Source organism: Schistocerca gregaria, chromosome 4, assembly GCF_023897955.1.
Source record: "Schistocerca gregaria isolate iqSchGreg1 chromosome 4, iqSchGreg1.2, whole genome shotgun sequence".
Taxonomy (NCBI): Eukaryota; Metazoa; Arthropoda; class Insecta; order Orthoptera; family Acrididae; genus Schistocerca; species Schistocerca gregaria.
This window is the reverse complement of record NC_064923.1, coordinates 164231376-164245044: the sequence shown is the minus strand read 5'-3', so window position 1 is coordinate 164245044 and position 13669 is coordinate 164231376.

The window sequence follows — 13669 nt, the reverse complement described above, 5'->3', positions numbered from 1 at the left end:
CATTGCCAGTCTACATTTTATATCCTCTCTACTCCAACCATCATCAGTTACTTTGCTCCCCAAATAGCAAACTCCTTTACTACTTTAAGCGTCTCATTTCCTAATCTGATACCCTCAGCATCACCCGACTTGATTCGACTACATTCCATTACCCTCGTTTTGCTTTTGTTGATGTTCATCTTATATCCTCCTTTCAAGACACTATCCATTCCATTCAACTGCTCTTCCAAGTCCTTTACTGCCTCTGAGCGAATTACAATGTCATCGGCGAACATCAAAGTTTTTATTTCTTCTCCATGGATTTTTCTTTTGTGTCCTTTATTGCTTGCTCACATTACAGGTTGAATAACATCTGGGATACGCTACAACCCTGTCTCACTCCCTTCCCAACCACTACTTCCCTTTCATGCCCTCGACTCTTATAACTGCCATCTGGTTTGTGTACATATTGTAAATAGCCTTTCGTTCCCTGCATTTTACCCATGCCACCTTAAGAATTTGAAAGAGAGTATTCCAATCAACACTGTCAAAAGCTTTCTCTAAGTCTATAAATGCTAGAAACGTAGGTTTGCCTTTCCTTCATCTATCTTCTAAGATAAGTCGTAGGGGCGGTATTGCCTCATGTGATCCAATATTTATACGGAATCCAAACTGATCTTCACCTAGGTCGGCTTCTACTCGTTTTTCCATTCGTCTGTAAAGAATTCGCGTTAGTATTTTGCAGCTGTGACTTATTAAACTGATAGTTCGGTTATTTTCACATCTGTCAACTCTTGCTTTCTTTGCTATTTGAATTATTATATTCTTCTTGACGTCTGTCTCATACATGTTGCTCATCAGATGGTAGAGTTTTGTCACGGCTGTCGCTCCCAAGGCTGTCAGTAGTTTTAAGGGAATGTTGTCTACTCCCAGCGCCTTTTTTTGACTCTGGTCTTTCTGTGCTCTGTCAGACTCTTCAAGTAGAACCTCCCATTTCATTTTTCTCTTCCAATTCCATAATATTGTCCTCAAGTACATCGCCCTTGTATGGACCCTCTATATACTCCTTCCACCTTTCTGCTTTCCCTTTTTTGCTTAGAACTGGGTTTCCATCTGAGTTCTTGATGTTCATACAAGTGGTTCTCTTATCTCCAAAGATCTCTTTAATTTTCCTGTAGGCAGTACCTATCTTACCTCTAGTGAGATAAGCCTCTACATCCTTACATTTATCCTCTAGCCATCCCTGCTTAGTCATTTTGCACTTCCTGTCGATCTCGTTTTTGAGACATTTGTATTCCTGTTTGCCTGCTTCATTTACTGCATTTTTATATTTTCTCCTTTCATCAATTAAATTCAATATTTTTTCTGTTACCCAAGGATTTCTAGCAGCCCTCGTCTTTTTACGTACTTGTTCCTCTGCTGCCTTCACTGCTTCATTCCTCAAAGCTACCCATTCTTCTTCTACTGTATTTCCTACCCCCATTCCTGCCATTTGTTCCCTTACACTTACCCTGAAACTCTGTACAACCTCTGGTTTAGTCAGTTTATCCAGATCCCATCTCCTTAACGTCCCACCTTTTTGCAGTTTCTTCAGTTTTAAACTACAGTTCATAAGCAATACATTGGGGTGAGAGTCCACATCTGCCCCTAGAAATATCTTACAATTTAATCCTTGTTCCTAAATCTCTGTCTTACCAATATATAATATATCTGAAATCTGTCAGTATCTCCAGGTTTCTTCCATTGATGCAACATTCTTTTATGATTCTTGAACCAAGTGTTACGAGCTCGGTTAACATTCTTGGAACCCACCGTGCACAAACTTTTGAGTACCCCAATTGTTTAATAATCGTGATCACATTGCCTTTACTAAGAGAAATAATGCGACACACTTCATCTGCTGTCACCCGACGGTCACCACGAATGATGTCATCAACTTGCTGAATGTTGTGTGGAGTCACTGCACTCACCGGCCTGCCGCTCCGCTTTTCGTCAGTCAACGGTGTTTGCCCTTCAGCTTCCTTACAACGACGAACCCATCGTCTAACAGTGCTGACATCCACTGTCACAACACCATACACCTTCTTCAGTCTTTCATGAATGCGTATGGGCGTTTCACCTTCTGCATTCAAGAATTCAATCACACAACGCTGTCTCAAACGAACATCGATGTCGGCCATCTTACAAACTTCTGCTGTGCTGCCACCTGTTGACACAGAAAGTTACTACTGCAGTGGATTGCAGAAGAAGGTTTGAGGAATGGCGCCAAATTCAAATTTTTCACTTAACTTAATTTTTTTAAGTAGAAAAAAAATGGGAGGCATTACTTTTTGACCGACCCTCGTAGCTATAATGAAGTTGTGCTCTGTGCAAAATTCTACCAGGCGGCTTCCTCTTTCATTTCTTACTCCCAATCCGTATTCACCTACTACGTTTCCTTCTCTTTCTTTTCCTACTATCGCATTCCAGTCACCCATGACTATTAAATTTTCTTCTCCCATCACTATCTGAATAATTTCTTTCATTTCATCATAAATTTCTTCAATTTCTTCGTTATCTGCAGAGCTAGTTGGCATATATACTTGTACTACAGCAGTAGCCGTGGGCTTCGTGGGTATCTTGGCCACAATAATGCGTTCACTATGCTGTTTGTAGTAGCTTACCAGCATTACTATTTTTTATTCATTATTAAACCTACTCCTGCACTACCCCTATTTGGATTTGTATTTATAACCCTGTATTCGCCTGACCAAAAGTCTTGTTCCTCCTGCCACCGAACTTCACTAATTGCCACTATATGTAACTTTAACCTATCCATTTCCATTTTTAGATTTTGTAACCTTCCTTCCCGATTAAGGGATCTGACATTCCACGCTCCGATCCGTAGAACGCCAGTTATCCTTCTCCTGATAACGACGTCCTCTTGAGTAGTCCCCGCCCGGAGATCCGAATCGGTGACTATTTTACCTCCAGAATATTTTACCCAAGAGGACGCCATCATCATTAACCATACAGTAAAGCTGCATGCCCTCGGGAAAAATTACAGCAGTAATTTCCCCTTGCTTTCAACCGTTCTCAGTACCAGCACAGCAAGGCTGTTTTGGTTAGTGTTACAAGGCCAGATCAGTAAATCAGTTGCCCCTGCAACTACTGAAAAGGCTGCTCCCCCCTCTTCAGGAACCACACCTTTGTCCGGCCTCTCAACAGATACCCCTCCGTTGTGGTTGTACCTACGGTAGGGCTATCTTTATCGCTGAGGCACGCAAGCATCCCCACCAACGGCAAGACCCATGGTTTATTGATTCACTTACCATCTTATTAAAACAGTGACATTTATAAGAGAGACCACTAACATGGATGTCACATCAGTGTAGACGTGAGTACAACTGGTATACTTAAATGTAAATTACGTTCACATTCATACATGTACCCATCAAAATTGTAATTGCAGATACTTCAAGATGATGATAAAGCTGAAACTGCCTGTCGTGAATACGGGTTATTTAGTAAAGCAGCTGTAAAGAGCATCTAATAGAATAGTTATATAAATGTATTCTTAGAATGAATCTATTTACATTTATTTATATGACACTCAAATACGAAACAAACTGTCCCTGCAAGAAAATCTACGAGGCATGATCAGAAAGTTAAGTGTACTTTGATCGAAACGGGCTATGATTTTCATTTGACAGGTAGCGGCAATGAGTGGCAGAGGCTGGACACCGGACCAGATTGAGCATTATAGGAACACTTCGCTCTCTGCTCGCAGAAAGGATAATACCCACTGAAATTCGTTCTTCAAAGAAGACGTTTTACAGAAAAAGTATTATGAACTGACAAATTGTTAGCGAAACAATACGTTTTACAGAGAAAGTATTATCAACAGACAGCGTTTGTTTAAGTAGTGTAGGGAATGTAATGGATGAAGAGCGAGTGTTGATGGCGAACAGAGGAATGAAAGACATGCAATTTTGACTGATGTGTTGGTGCCAAAACTCGAGTTAAATATTCCCGTAGTGCTTCGATGGACAGTGGATGAAATTTGTCCACTGTTTCCACTACACTTCAGAACTCCGTTATAAGAACTACTAATAGAAATGCGGGGATACCGGAAACTTTGCGAAAGATGGGCAGCATAAGAAAATTCATGTCAATAGTATTGGCGAATTTCTTGATATATTTGAAAGGGGAGATGCGGATCTTCTGAGCTCTGTTGGGACTGGAGATTGGGCACCTCCTTATACGTCACAGTGGCGCTACACCTATTCCATAACTGCCAAAACATTGAAAATCATTATTTTTTTGGCAGAAAGTCAAGGCCTCAATGTTTTGGGACCAAAAATGCATTTTTGTCGAATTTCTGCCTCAGTGTGTGACCTATCTATATTGTGGGACCCTTATAAATGTCGAAAAGAGCATTCGGAACAAAAGAAGAGGACTGCTGGTGAGTGAATGTGTTTGTTGCACGACAACGCCCATCCTCATACAGCCTTAGCCAACGAGGCCCTCTTGTACTTATTTGGTTGGAATGTTTTGTACCACCCCCTCATCGTTTCACCTCTCTGAAGGCACACATGAGCAGAATTAAATTTTCTACTCATGGACAGCTGCACAGAGAGGTTCTGAAGGTGTTAGCCGCAGAGTTCTTCGAGGAGGACACAAAGAAGCTTGTGCCCTGGTTCACCACGTGCGTTGAATGTGATGTCGGCTTTGTATATAGTCAACAAGTTTTTCAACAAGGTCATAAATTTTTTTTCGAACACACTTTCTATAAGAAGTACAAAAACCTAATGCCATTTAACAAATAAAATTCCACAATAGGTTGCACGCTGATGTACTCAATATCACATTGAATGATTACTGGGGACAGTTCTGGTAACAGTATCTCTAGTTGAGCAGGAGATTTCTTTTAAACATCGACATGCTTTCCAAAATCTTTGCGGCTAGCAAACACATAAAGAGTCAGTACTGAAAATGCAAATAATTAACCACACTGAAAAAAGCAGTGAACTGGCATCATACAGTTCCAGTAAGATGGACGTAGGGGGAATTATAGGCGACGTTTAACAATGTTGTAAATCGTGGTCTGGAGTAACTGCGTGCCTAGTGTGGATGGGATGGCTTGTGACGAGAGCCTCCCGTCGGGTAGACCGCTCGCCTGGTGTAAGTCTTTCGGTTTGACGCCACTTCGGGACTTGAGCGTCGATGGGGATGAAATAATGATTAGGACACCACAACACCCAGTCCCTGAGCGGAGAAAATCTCCGACCCAGCCGGGAATCGAACCCGGGCCCTTAGGATTGACAGCCTGTCGCGCTGACCACTCAGCTACCGGGGACGGAATGCGTGCCTAGTAAGCAGATTAAGGACGGAAAACTTCCACCATGGTTAGTAACGAGATTCGGAAGATGCTAAGAAAACGGAGGCTGTTGCACTGTCGTTTCAAAAGAAACCGAGCAAATGACAGTAAGCAAAGTTAATAGAGATTCATGCATCTGTAAAAAGATCTATTTGTGGAACATACAACTACTACCACCGGCATAAGATCTAACAGAGGCTCCGAGAAAATTCTGGTCCTAAGTAAAATCGCTGAGTAGGTCTAAGGCTTCCATCCAGCTACCTGTTGACGATTCGAGGGGTGGGCTGAGAGGAGAAGTAAAGCCAAAGTTTAAAATTTCACGTTCATCAAATTGTTCAAGCACACGAATAGTACAAACGTCCCGTAGTTTAACCATGTAACAGGCACTCGTACGGATGACAAAGTAATAAGTATTCTTGGCGCAGATAAACAACTGAAGTAATGGGAACAAGTAAGTTACCACGTGTGGATGGAATCCGAGTTCGGTTTTTCAAAGAGTACTCTACCTCGTAGGCCTCTAACTTCTGTTTGCTACATAATCCTTTAACATATTCTAAGTTCGAATATAATAAATTTTCTTCAGACCGGCTTATGTCCAAGAATCAGGATGGATTCAGAATGTATAGCTCGTGCATAACTCAGCTTCCCATTTTCTCACATGATATACTGCGAACTACGGATGAAGGGCAGCAGGTAGATTGCATATATCTAAATTTCCGGAAAGCGTTTTACATGGTGCCCCTTTGCAGACTGTTCACATATGGAATCATTTCACAGATATGTGAGTGCCTCGAAGATGTCTCAAGTGATGGAAGCCAGTATGTTGTCCCCGACGGCGAGTCTTCACCAGAGACAAGGTTATCGTCAGGATTGGCCCAGGGAAGTAAAATATGTCTGCTTTTATTCTCTACGGACATAAAGGCTCACGTGTCAGAGATAATCAGGAAGAATCGATACGCAAAGAAGTCGGATAGAGTCCTAGGGAACGACGAGATATGTTTGAAGTTCCCTAAGACTATAGATAGGGATAAGGAATAGCTCAGGAGGCAGTACAATAGAAGAGGAATGAACATCTCTAAAAACGGCTGCCACAGTAGTTGGAATGAAAAACAGTGGTACAAAGAAGATAACTGCGAAGAAACTATGGCTAGCAGGAGAAATACGTCAGTTGATCAATGAAACAAGGAAGTACAAAAAGTTTGTGGAAATTCAGGAATGCAGAAATACAAGACACTGAGGATGAAATAAACAGTGCAGGGATGGTTCAAATGGCTCTGAGCACTATGGGACTTAACATCTATGGTCATCAGTCCCCTAGAACTTAGAACTACTTAAACCTAACTAACCTAAGGACACCACACAACGTGCAGTCATCACGAGGCAGAGAAAACTCCTGATCCCGCCGGGAATCGAACCTGGGGAACCCGGGCGCGAGAAGAAGTGCAGGGATGCTAAGACGAAGTAGCTGCATGAGAAATGTTAAGAAATCGAGAAAGAAATGATTGTCGAAAACACAGAAAGTCAAAACGCTCTTCGGTGAAATTAAAAGCAAGGGTGGTATCATTAAGAGTACAACCCAAGTCCACTGTTAAATGCTGAGGAAGGAGCAGATACGTGGAAGGAGTACGTTGAAGGCATGTTCGAGGGGGATTATTTGATGTGATAGTAGAACAAAACATGAGTTTATTTAGAAGAGATAGGATATCCAGTATTAGCATCAGGATTCAAACGTATGAGGTTTGGATGACTTAAGATCAAAGAAGACAGAAGGGGGAGATAACATTCCACCAGAATTTGTAAAATCATTGGGTTAAGTCACCACCAAACGGCTCTTCACGTTGGTGTGTAGAATGTATGAGTCTGGCGACATGTCATATGACTTTCAGAAGAATAGCATCCACACTACTCCGAACACTGCAAGAGCTGCATAGAACGAGAACTATTGCACAATAAGCTTAACAGCCATTGCATCCCAGATGCTGACAAGATCAATAAACAGAAGAATGGGAAAAAAGCTGAGGATGTGTTAGGTGACGATCATTCCGGCTTCAGGACAGGTGGAGGCACCAGAGAGGGAATTCTGACTTTTCGGTTGATAATGGAAGCAAGATTAAAGAAAAATTAAGGCACGTTAATAGAATCTGTCGACCTGGAAATAGCGTTCGACAATGTAAATGGTGAAACATGTTCAAAATTGGGGTAAGCTGTAGAGGGAGACGGATAATATACAAAATGTGCGAGAACCAACCGGAAATAATAAGAGTGGATGACCACGAACAAAGTGCTCGGATTAGAAAGGTGTGAGACAGAGGTGTAGTATTTCACCCCTACTGTTCAATCTGTATATCGAATGTCTAATCAATGATATAAAAGGAAGGTTCGGGAGTGAGATTAAAATTCAAGATGTAGGATATCAATGATACGATTCGCTGATGACGTTGCAATTCCGAGTGAAATTGAAGAAGAGTTACAGGATCTGCTGAATGGCATGAACCGTTTAATGACCACAGAGTATGGATTGAGAGTAAACTGAAGAAAGTAATGAGAAGTAGCGGAAAAGAGAATAGCCAGAAACTTAACATCGGGGTTGATGGTAACGGATTGGATGATCTTACAGAGTTCTACTACTTCGGCAGTAAAATAACCAGTGACGGATGGCGAAAGAAGAATATCAAAAGCAGACTAGCACTGGCATTCCTATCCAAGAGAAATTTACTAGTAGCAAAGAAAGGCCTTAATTTGAGGAAGAAATTTCTTAGAATCCATGTTTGGTGCACAGGGTTGTAAAGGAAGTGATACATGGACTGCGGAAAAAGCGGAACAGAAGAGAATCGAAGATTTTGTGATGTATTGCTACAGACAAATGTTGAAAATTAGGTTGACTGAAAAGGTAAGAAATGAATAGGTTCTGCGCAGAATCGCAGAGGAAGGATATATGTGGAAAACACTGACAAGAAGATGGGACAGGATGATAGGACATACGTTACGACATCAGGGAGTGACTTCCATGGTACTAAGGGAGCCTTAAACGGCAAAAACTGTAGAGGAAGGTAGCGATTGGAATACATCCAGCAAATAATTGAGGACGTAGGTTGCAAGTGCTACTCTGAAGTGAAGAGGCTGGAACAGGACAGGGATTATTGGAGAGCCGCATCAAACCAGTCCGAAGGCTGACGACTGATAAAAGTAAAGAAAAACGTTTCAACGTATAGGCTGGGCAGGTATCTGCGATTGCCTGCTTATAATGCTGTGATATGCGGTCAGGTGTTGAAGTTGAGGCTATTTAGATAGAATTTTGTGTGATGAATGCCAGCTAACTGTAAACGTAGTAAAATGTAAGTTAAATAGAATGAGTAGGAAGATCAAGCTTGTAATATTCAGATACAGTATTGGTAATGTCTCGCTTGAGACCCTCCTAGTCGTTTAAATATCTGGGGATATCGTTGCAAAGCGATACGTAGTGGGAGACACATGGGAGGATTGTGGTATGAAAGTAGAATGATCGACTTCGGCTTAAAAGGAGAATTCTAGGAATGTTTGGTTCATCTCCAAAAGAAACCGCATACAGGTCGCTGGTGCAACCTATTCTTCACTACTGGTGGAGTGTATGGGATGCATACCAGGTTTGATTGAAGGAAGACTTCGAAGCAAATTCAAAGGCTGACAGCTAGATTTGTTACCTGAAGGTCAACGCAACACACTTGTGTTATGGAGATGCTTCGGACTCAAATGGGAATACCTGGAGAGTAGGTGACTTTCTTTACTAGTAACACCATTGAGAAAATTTTAAGAACCGGCATCTGAAGTTGACTGCAGAAAGTTTCTGTTGCCTCCTATACTCATCGTGCATAAAGACCACGAGATAATATATGGGAAATCAGGTCTCATAGAAGGCACAGACCGTCATTTTTCTCTCGTTCTTTTTGTGAGTGGAACAAGAAAGGAAATAACTGGTAGGGCTACGGCCACTCTCCGCCGCACCCTGTAGGGTGGGTTGCGGGCTATCGATGTAGATGTAAATGTTTGCTGTAGCACTAAATAAAAATGAATTCAAACTTAATATATGAAACTATGATATCATTATTCTCAAATTGTATTACAGATGGATAAATGTTATCTAAGAATGAATCTATGTACAGTTGTATGATACTCAAATAAGAAACAAATTGATGTGCTAAAAAAATGTATGAAGTCAAACCCCACAATGGAATGCTCACTGATATGCTCAAAAGTGCAATAAATGATGGCTTGAGCAAAGCTCACTTTAACAGACTGACGAAAAAAAAAGACGCACCTCGGTTACCACACCCTTTCACGCCTGCTTGAGCTGAGAGAAGTTCACAAATCTTACTCCAGAAGCCACTAACCATGAACTTCTTCCAGCACAGTGAACGACATTAAGCTGTCAATTTTAATTACTATGTGACAATACTGCCACATGGTTCTTACGTAAGAATAAGCATTGTCTGGCAATAAACTATTTATCACGTGATTAACACGCGTGGAACCTGCACAGAGTCATTTGAAGGTGCCATGCTGAAAGAATTTCGACTGATAACTGCATTTAAAGCTGACCAGATGTATAGGTCATAATGACTGATTAAATGTAATTAGGGGAATTCAAATTAGAACAAATTAGCAAATTTTAACACCGATTTCGAATTAAGTTGCACTAAAGCAACAACTTTTAGCTCATTTTATTTCCATAATAACTTGTGTGCTGATCAAAATTACAATTGACCATAAAATACTATTTACTAACAGAGTGATTAACTGCACCAACATCATTTAGCATTTGGTAAAATAATATGAATAGTTCATGTGTCCATGAGGAATCTTATTGTTTAATAGATTCATTTCGTAGGTTAACTTATTTCATCAAGTAAACGAGGATAATGGAATGCAGTCAAATTAAATCGGGTGATGCTGAGGGAATTAGATTAGGAAATGAGACACTTAAAATAGTACAGGAGTTTTGCTATTTAGGAAGTAAAATAACTGATGATGGTCGAAGTAGAGAGGATATAAAATGTAGACTGGCAATGGCAAGGAAAGCGTTCCTGAAGAAGTTAAAGTTGTTAACATCGAATATAGATTTATGTATCAGGTAGCCGTTTCTGAAAGTATTTGTTTGGCGTGTAGCCATGTATGGAAGTGAAACATGGACGATAACTAGTTTGGACAAGAAGAGAATAGAAGCTTTCGAAATGTGGTGCTACAGAAGAATGCTGAAGATAAGGTGGATAGATGACGTAACTAATGAGGAGGTATTGAATAGGATTGGGGAAAAGAGAAGTTTGTGGCACAACTTGACTGGAAGAAGGGATCGGTTGGTAGGATACGTTTTGAGGCATCAAGGGATCACAAATTTAGCATTGGAGGTCAGCGTGGAGGGTAAAAATCGTAGAGGGAGACCAAGAGATGAATACACTAAGCTGATTCAGAAGGATGTAGGTTTCAGTAGGTACTGGGAAATCAAGAAGCTTGCACAGGACAGAGTAGCATGGAGAGCTGCATCAAACCAGTCTCAGGACTGAAAACAACAACAACAATCAATGTAATGTATTCTTACATATTTTCTATCAAAACAAGATAATTCTATTGTTATACTAACTTAAGGATAAGCAAATATTTCTTTCGGTTACCTTCTTCTAGCAGTATAATACCCATTTCAACGAAGTTCATGTATAAAGGATGATACGTGGTTCCTGAATCGTACTACACTTACACGCCATATCTTAAATAGCATAAAATAGGAATAGGGTTGGAATCATGATTGGTAGTCACAATTAATAATTAAGACATTTTATTGACATTACCCCTTTAAAAAAATTTACAATTACAAATTGTGAACGACCCATTAGATAAAGATTAGCAAATACAGTTAGAATCCCAACGTACTCAATGCCTTAACAAACAATTCCTAATTAAGAAAGCAGGGTTACTAACAAATTTGAGAACTTCAAACTCCCATAGAGGACTTCCCTCAAAATAGATATAATGAAAACAATTACAGGTAAAGGGTGGCTTAGCAACAGTTGAACACTAGTGCCAAGCTAAGATGGCACTACATAACATGATAGAACCACTTAAATAAAAAACCTACAACAGAAACATTGATCTTCAAAAAATAAATGTTCATGTGCTCAGACGGGTTCATAAAAACTACTAGAAAAAGCTGTATAAGGAAATCAGCATTTGCTATGCAGTTTAAGGTTTAACCAGTTGCAAGTCCCTAATATTTAAGAAAACAAGAAAACAAGTTCATATACAACAGGGTACATTATATATATATCATTATATATATATATCATTATATATATATCAACCAGCTTAACCCACCTTGACGAAAAGAAAGATAAATATTAAACCTTGGAAGGCGATATGTGAACAACTCTGGTAGTCAGCAGGTTCTTAAACACTGCCAGGCCTAGACCGCGAATGACATTTCACTCCACGCCAAGACGCTGGCACAATCAAAAGTTTCTGCTCGAATCACAAAGACATTCCAGTAACTCTGAAACATAGAAACAATCGGAAGAACCATTCACTCACTTACACATGGAGAACAGTATTAATAGAGTAATAGAGTGCAGGCCTTAAAAACGGCAACATAAAACCATTGGATTGCCACAGAAACAAAGCACTAGTAAAACTGAGAAAATTTTCAAATAACGGCCCCCATTTAACTAGGCCAACTGAACTATTCCACACTGTCTTCAGGTTCGGCTATGAAAGTCTCACCATAAAGTTTAAAATATCTGAGTACGTCGGTGAGCAAACCATTACGACGGCTTACTTCGTATCAGGTACACAATACGAGGGATCGGTTTCCGCAGCTTCCCCGTTTCCCTTCAAATTTTGTTCCTAGCGAAGTCACAAAACGTTATCTCCAAACTGCCCATGTCGGCAAAACGCCCAACCAATTACACACCACAACGTGTAACGGTCACCACGCTTATTCGGCAGCCGTTGACACTCGTCTCCCAGCGAATGTCACGAGATCTCCACGGTTACCCGTCGAATAATAACCTATTCGCTTCTCCAGCCAAGCCGCAAGATAAGACAAATGAAAAGCAAAGATAGCTTACCTCAACCACAATCGACCTCAACGATACATAACCAAAATAATACTGACGCTAGTTTGCCACGGCTCAAAGGGAATTAACAAAGATCCTTGACCGAGGCGGACCTTCGATTTTTTACTAAAAATTCGTATCCGGAAATACAAACATATAATCAGCGAGCCGCGTCGCAGAGAAATAGAATGATCTGTATGCATCATCTGACCATTAGAGAATGAGATATTAGTGCCGTCTATTGCAAAACTGATTGACTTTGTAAATCACTGACAACAGTGTAAACTGTAGCACACAGACTAACTACAACTAACCGTGTCCCGAAACACAGCCTTTCCCTTAATTTCCTTACTATCAGCAAATCTACATAAATCTGGTAAGATTTATTTTCAGGAAACACATTCTCATTAGCAGAAAGGTTCGGTAGCGTGGCATAATGGGCTGGCGTTGGTTTCTGTATCCGCAGAAGAGCGAATTGTTCATAGATTCTTGTTAGCCGATGATCGAAAGTATATTGTGTCATAATCAGGATTTACGGGAAAGGACCACATACCAATATCTCTGAAGCAGCAGCATATTAGTGATGGATGAATGGCACTGATAATGACGCACATGAGGTCCTGTAGCTATATGGCTCCAGCATCCAGAGAGTACATAAGCACTCAAATGTAGCACGCTTCGAGACACACAGCGCGTTCGATATTTATTACACAAAAGTACTGCTTTGTAGCTCCTGGGTGGGTAACAAAAATTATAAATTGGGACGAAGACGTGTAAATATTTTCTGCTAGTGTAATCTTTGTTTCTCCGTAGTTTTCCAAATTATTGTCTGCTATCGTAGCGTATGTGACTTTAAAAACGTCTAACAATCTCCGTGTGAACAACTTAAAACAAATTTGGTGTAGTCTAGATGTTACAGAAATGTTTCCTGCTTATTAATTGTCGCTGATGATTTATCTTTTCGGTCTTGAAGAGTGATATATGCCGCACAATTTCAACCTTTACTTTACAATCAGTATTACAGAAAAATATTTCACGTTTTATACGTTTAGAAACCATTTGCTATACTTGTTCCAGTTAACAGTGGTTTGTTCTTGAGGTGATATAACACATCTAGAGAAAGAGAGGTCATGCACACAGTTCAATGACACACCTCTCAGCTGATATCCCATGCAGCCCAGAGCGTTACTGTAATTGATCGGAGGTCCTAAGACTTGTTAGTAGATGACGGTAGACGGATGGGAACAAACGA